This window comes from Hylaeus anthracinus, unplaced genomic scaffold (assembly GCF_026225885.1).
Source record: "Hylaeus anthracinus isolate JK02 unplaced genomic scaffold, UHH_iyHylAnth1.0_haploid 3, whole genome shotgun sequence".
Classification (NCBI taxonomy): domain Eukaryota; kingdom Metazoa; phylum Arthropoda; class Insecta; order Hymenoptera; family Colletidae; genus Hylaeus; species Hylaeus anthracinus.
Window position 1 is genome coordinate 227052 of NW_026535284.1, and position 7391 is coordinate 234442.

Sequence of the window (7391 nt, forward strand, 5' to 3'; positions counted from 1 at the left end):
GCTGATAAATGCAAACACATTACATTTACCTTAAAGAAATGAATGGTTCCCCCTATAACGTTAAATAATATCATAGTACCTCAAACCAAAATAGTTCAATATTTAGGAATGCATCTAGTTTCGCGACTTATATTGAAACAACACATACGAACAAAAATAAAACAAATTCGTATTAAAAGAAAAGAAATATATTGGCTTACCAGCAAATCCTCAAAATTAAATATGGAAAACAAACTGCTAATATATAAATCAATTATTAAACCCATATGGACCTATGGAATTGAAATGTGGGGCATGGAAGCAAAAAGCCACACAACAAAACTAGAAGTTGCACAATCCATTATACTTAGGACTGTGGTCAATGCACCATGGTATGTGCGTAATGACGAAATACGCAAAGATCTAAACATAAGATCGGTAGCAGACGAAATAAGTTGGATAGCAAATAAATATAAAACAATATTAGACGTTCACCCCAACGAACTGGCAAGAGATCTGTACAATACAAATATACCCAGAAGACTACACAAAAAACATCCGAAGGACCTTTTATCCTAACATGTCCTATCATGTTACATCAGGTAAATTCTAATGAGAAGTCATCTACGTGATAATATTTTTGTTCACACATGCTAACACAGATTACCAAATGTCCTTACTGGACAAATTGTAATCACACTTGGAGCTAATAAAAAAAAAAAACGCGCTAGGCGGCCTCGTTAATGTCCTTCAATGCACGTCGAGTTACATGTTCGCGTACGAGCGTGGCCGCTTAGCGCGTAGCCTTCGCTACCGCGGCCGCTCCAACGGTATAAGCGCGTTCTGATTGGTCGGGGTTTTTTACTAGTATCTGCTTAACGAAGCCTCGGTCAACATTTTCGCTAAGAAAAAGTTGTTTCAAATCACCTCTCGAACCACTCCTTTCAAGGTGTTACAACAGTTTTGGAACACCCTGTATAGTGTGTTCGTATATGTAAATGTATGATCTTTATATGCAAATATCTCGGAAACTAAGGCCAAACGACGATAACATATGTAGGGAAAAGTTGTTCAGAATGATGACCTTGACAACATATTTCAAGGTCATCGAGATCGGTGAGATGACATGCTTCTAAATAATTACCTTTTAGAGTGTTAAATGATATGTTAGTTCGAGATCACTATCCGTTGGCCACAGTTGAGGAGCAAATTGATGCTTTGGCGAATGGAAAGTATTTTTCGTCACTAGATCTGAAAGATGGATATTTTCATACTAAGGTTGCCGACGATTCCATTAAGTATACATCTTTCGTTACTCCGTTTGGATAATTTGAGTGTACGCGAATGCCTTTCGGAATGAAGACGGCTCCAGCCATGTTTCAGCGTTTTGTAAATACCGTTTTGGAAAAGGAAATTAGAGCAGGCACAGTTGTTGTTTATTTGGACGATATTCTAGTAATAACCGAAACGCTTGAAGAACAGTTTCAAGTATTTCGTAGAGTGTTTAGGTTATTAGTAGAGAATAAGCTTACGTTGCGGTTAGATAACTGTAACTTTCTGGAAACCAAAATTAAATTTTTGGGATATATAGTTTCTACGGTAGGGATTCGACCTACAGCAAGTGGCATCGAAGGTGTGCAGAACTTTTCTTTGCCTCGGACCGTCCGCGAAGTTCAAAGTTTTCTGGGTTTGTGTTCGTTTTTTCGGAAGTTTATCGAATCATTTGCGTCTATTGCTAAACCCTTGCGCGAGTTGTTGAAAAAAAATATTCAATTCAAGTTTAGTGAAGAACAGTTAGAAGCTTTCAATGTTCTAAAAGCGAAATTGACGAGCTCGCCTATTTTAGCAATCTATAGCCCTAAAGATGAGACCGAATTACACTGTGATGCAAGTGCGAAAGGGTTCGGTGCAGCGCTTATGCAGAAAAAGGCGGATGGAAAATTACACCCTGTTTTATATTTTGCTAAACTAACGACGGAGATAGAAGTAAATATCATAGTTTTGAACTTGAAAAGTTAGCCATTATTTATGCTTTACGCAAATTTCGTGTGTATTTCCAGGGTATGAAATTTAAAATCATCACTGACTGCGATGCTTTAACTTTAACTTTGAAAAAAAAAGAACTAAATCCGCGAATTGCTAGATGGCCATTAGAGTTTGTGGCAGTGGTTTTCGAGAAATGAAATAGAATTTATTTAGTTACTATAGTGAATCAATTACGAAAGTTTATTTGCAACACCTTACACGTTTTACATTACATAGTTTTTTATTTTTAATAGTAGTAGACGGAAGTAAGTCAGAAAACAAAATCGAAACGAAACATGGCTGCGCCAGAATACATCGCGTATGGCGCCAATCACAAATCCATAAACCTGGCATTGACCTATAAGGCCACAACTAAAACAAACTCTCACACGCCCCCTCAATGCCAAGTCCATGACATTTGTTTACATATAATAAACACAAAAAAAAACGTTTGACTAAACATTTTACTTTAGTCCTATCTCCTGACAAAATTTTTGGAGTTTAATTCTTCCTAATGATTTGGTGAACATATCTCCTATTTGATTGCTTGTACTAAGATACGACAACTCTATGATTTTTTGTGCAATCTTTTCTTTTACAAATTTGGCTTTTATGTCCAAGTGTTTTAGTTTATGGTGAAATTGTGGGTTTTGATAAGGTTTTATTACAGCTTGGTTATCTTCATACAGTGTTACTTTATATCTATTTCCAGTTATATCTGCTAAAAGGTTCCTTAGCCAACATGCCTCACTAGCGGCTATGCTTAATGCTAGATATTTAGCTTCGGTGGACGATAATGCCACTGTGCTTTGTTTCTTTGCTACCCAAGAAACACTACAATTATAAACTTTAAAAATGAATCCAGCTGTAGACTTTCTATCGATTCGGTCTCCTGCCCAGTCTGAATCTACGTAACCCACTATTTCATCATTCACCATTCGCGGCAGTTTTTCGAAAACTAACTCAAGTTATATCTTAATACATGTTTTAGTGAATTCCAGAGTTCTTGACTAGCGCAAGATTGATATCTGCCTAATATACTTCCCGCTAAACAAAGATCTGGTCTAATGCAAAGCATTATGTATATTAATGATCCTATAAGTGCTCTGCATCTTCTTTCCAAGAACTGAGTTTCCAACCTTTCCCATTTAAGCTGACTATGGTCAAAAGTCTCCATCATGGGAGTGGAAACTGGTTTACAGTCGTACATTTGGTACTGAGTTAGAATTTTTTCCAAGTATGGTTTTTGGCTAAGTATTACTATCTTTCCTACTGTCTGCTTAACACTTATACCTAAGAAACTAAGCACTAAGTCAGGTCCTTTCATTTTAAAATGCTTCTTTAACATTAGCTTTACGTGATCTAGATCGATTTGACTATTTGTACCTAGCAGTAAATCATCTACGTACAATAATATATAGGTATTACTTCTCTTATTCCGCTTTAAATAAAAACAGTACTCGTTATCAGTTTGCTCGAAACCTAATTCCTCCATGACATTGTTGAATCTTGAATTCCAGTTCCTTGGAGACTCTCTTAAGCCGTATAATGACCGCTCTAACTTCAAGGCTTTAGTCGGGTTTCTGCTATCAAATACCTTTTCACATCCTTCGGGGAGAGTTATATCAATTTCTCCTTGCACCTTTCCGTACAAAAACGCACTACAGACATCCATCTAGTAAATTGGTATTGAATTTTGGTTACAATAAGCTAAAAATAATCTTACGAACTATATAAACACTTTATATATATATAACAATAATAACAATAATAACAATAATATATGATATAATGATTGCAAATTTGTCAATAACTTTCCACATCACCCAAGAGATATTATTGTTTATAAACCTAAACATAATATTAATAACTTTATTTATCTGTAAAAATAAAAAATACTGACAGCGCAAGGAAATTTTTACTCACGCGGGTGAAACCTGACATATCTATTGTAGTACGTCTCTGAGAAATAACGTCGCGCGTACGATCACCGGCTTGGCCGTCGAGCCTAGACCGGTAGTGGGGAATTAGAAAAATGCGTTTAAATTTAGAAAATATTGTAGGCGTGATGAGATATTAATGAAAGAAGTTTCAAGTTAGGTTAGAATGGAGCATCTCTCCTGTAAAAGATAGCGGTAGCGTCACGTTATACAGGGTGGCTGTATAAATTTTCATGAACTTGGCGTCGAGACGCTACCGCGTCTCTAGACTCTAGACTCTAAAATGTATGAATTATGGAACGGATTTGTTTATATGAAGAAAGACGGTAAATTGTTATTTTATGTTCCCAGGCAAATGGAGATGTTATGTTCGTACCGGGATGATAGGGAATAATAATTGATCACAGATTGGCTGTGGTATCAATAACAAATTGGATATATTTTAAGAATACAAAATTGCGGTTTTGGATACATGTTCGTACACCACCACTACCATACATCGCTCTCCCCACCTGCGCGCGCATTCATACTGCACACAACAGGAGACTAATGTAATTTTTAAGGAGATAGACACGGGTAATGCAGCGCTCTGTAATCCGACAAAATCTGGCCCGAAATATGGGTTAGCTTTACCCACAGATTTTGTCCTTATATGACCATATTTTGGGCTCAATGAGGGCTCATTCGAAAGAGGAAGGTCCAAGGAATGGCGCTCTGGTCGTGGTTGAACGATATTGTGTCGATATTTAATAATATGAGCGTTCAAAGTCGAGCAAAAATCAAGCAAAATACATCCGCAGAATAGTTGTATTTTTAGGTTACTAAAAGGATTTTGTGACTCGAACGACGACCAGAGCGCCATTCCTTGGACCTTCCTCTTTCGAATGAGCCCAAAATATGCTCATACAAGGACAAAATCTGTGGGCAAATCTAACCCATATTTCGGGCCAGATTTTGTCGGATTACAGAGCGCTGCATTACCCGTGTCTATCCCCTGAAGGCTGCGCAGGAGCTAAACTAACGCCACCAACGAAGAGCAACGGAGAATAGGTGAACTACGAAACAGTTTTTCGCGTTTTTTATGCACAATAATGAAAACAAACACATAATGATTATGCATCGTAATCAGGGGAAGTAAATCTATCGACTTATCAAGAGTTTGTTTCGAAAATTTGCAGAAAAAAATTGGTTCCTTAAAAACATATTTTTATCATATTTTAAAGGTGAAATTGCAAAATCGGGCGTTAGAGTGGTATGCGGAGTGATATAAAGAATATTTCAGAAAAAGAATCGTGAGAAAATATTGCTTTAAAAAACTTGATGAGCTTCGTTGCTGTGAAATCTTGATGATTTGTATGGCAATGTGGTTGCTCCACTATCACGCTGTCCACTGCAGCGTTGCTGTCGTCTCTGCTGCGGTGTTGTGCCAGTAGTCTAAAGATGCTTTTCATCATGGTTCAGTATCGTAGTAAGTTTAAAAAATGCCAGCGGTCATACATTTTTCTCTTAAGGAAGTGTGTATATGTATATAGAAATTGGTAAAAAACATTATGTATGTGTAAACTAACTTGGATTGATTACAATAGATTGAAAAAATTGTTTTTGTGATGATGAAAAAAGTAGGTATAGCTGGTATGAACGTAATAAGATAGACAAAAGCATATGCATAATGAAATATAAGTCTTATTGAAAGAGAATAAATGGTAAAAGTGGTAGCAGTAAAATGCACCTTTACGATAATTGTAAATGATTGTAATAAATTCTTTGCGAAGTACTGGAATTCTATATTACATCTATAAATATAAATTTAATGATGGAAAATAAGCAATATATCTATATATCTATATATTTTAAATTTAAATTTATATGAAAATATTTATATTTTATTATTTCATGTTTTATTAATAGTTTTATCGATAATTTTTCTATCTTTAGATTTAATAAACTTTTATTTTTATTATGGAGTAAGATTAATTTTAAATTCCTATATATTTATTTCATTGTTGGTTATTAAAAGCTCATGTTGAAGTTCCAGTTTACGGTTGCTACTTTTAGCTATAATTTGTAGTTTATAACGCTGTTTCTAGTACATCTCTTCTCTAACACTTGTTCGATTGACACTCGTCAATCGAAATTTAGATATTTTTTAATATTTATTTTTCGGAAACAAAAGAGAGTCGCTCCTAGCCAATTTTACATACTCGACTTTCTTATACATACTTTTTGTCGCATACTACAGTACTAATATTTAATATATCAATTTATTACGAATTTGAAAATGTATGCTGTTATTAATAATCAAATATAACCATAGTAAATGTAAAATCTAATCTTTCCTGTTATTATTTTTATTTTATAAAATGACAAGTATGCGACAAGTATCGTAAACGCAAACGCAGAACGATATGTAATACAATAAATAATGTATACTTCCCTGATATTTGTCAATTCTTTCTTGCATATTAGATCATTTTGTGTAACAATCATTTTATCATCATTTTCTTATACATATGTATTTTAGCGTGTTTTCTTTTAACAATTCCCCATATTCCAAAATAATTTTAATGTAAAAATCAAATACAAGTATAACATACACTTAAAATTAATAATCTATAAGAGTCTCATCGTTAGACGCCTGCTCGGAGAAGGGAGAGTACGGAGGTTTGTTCCTGGACGCTTGCCGCTTGACCGATGTTAAGAATTCGGTGACAATACCTGGATCCCTCTTGAGCTGAAAAAAACACTTTCTCCTGGATAGTACCGTTTGATGCAGAGGAAAGTGAACAATATTTACCTTCAAATGTTCGTCGTTTTTTTTGCTGGACAAAATTTCCGTTTTTATTATAATGTTCCCTCTCTCCCTCCCCCCCCCCCTTTTTTTTTCATGCAACATGGGCTCGCCCCTCAGAAGGAGAGGACCCACTAAAACTCAATCAATGATGTACTGCGGTTCCCGAATTGGCATGCTTCTAACAACTCTACTATCTATTATTTCGGGAACCAAGCAGTCCTCGTAGAATCGCTGTAACGATGGTAACATTTTGTCTTTCCAAAATGTATCATCGCGCTCAACAATCACGTACTTTATTCCAAGAGGCGTCCACATTGCAAAAATACAATACTTTCTTTGCGTAATGTGCAGTTGCCCTTGAACTTGGAAATAATACGCGTGGTTTTTATTCATATTACTGTTATCATTTTTAGGAAATACGCGGTTAAGACCTGCAACTTTTTTATCAATTGCTTCGTTAGGTGACATTTTACGGGCCGCGTAAGGGCATTTGATTTCATCGTCGCCTACAGTGCCATCAGGCGTCGCGCCAAAGTATGAACAGCCCACAATCAATGATTTGAATTCTCAATAGCTCCTCCAATTCTTGTCGTAGTAATTTTTCGTTGCCCTTACCCCATGCAACAGCAGCACTTCTAAGTTGAGGAGGATATAGA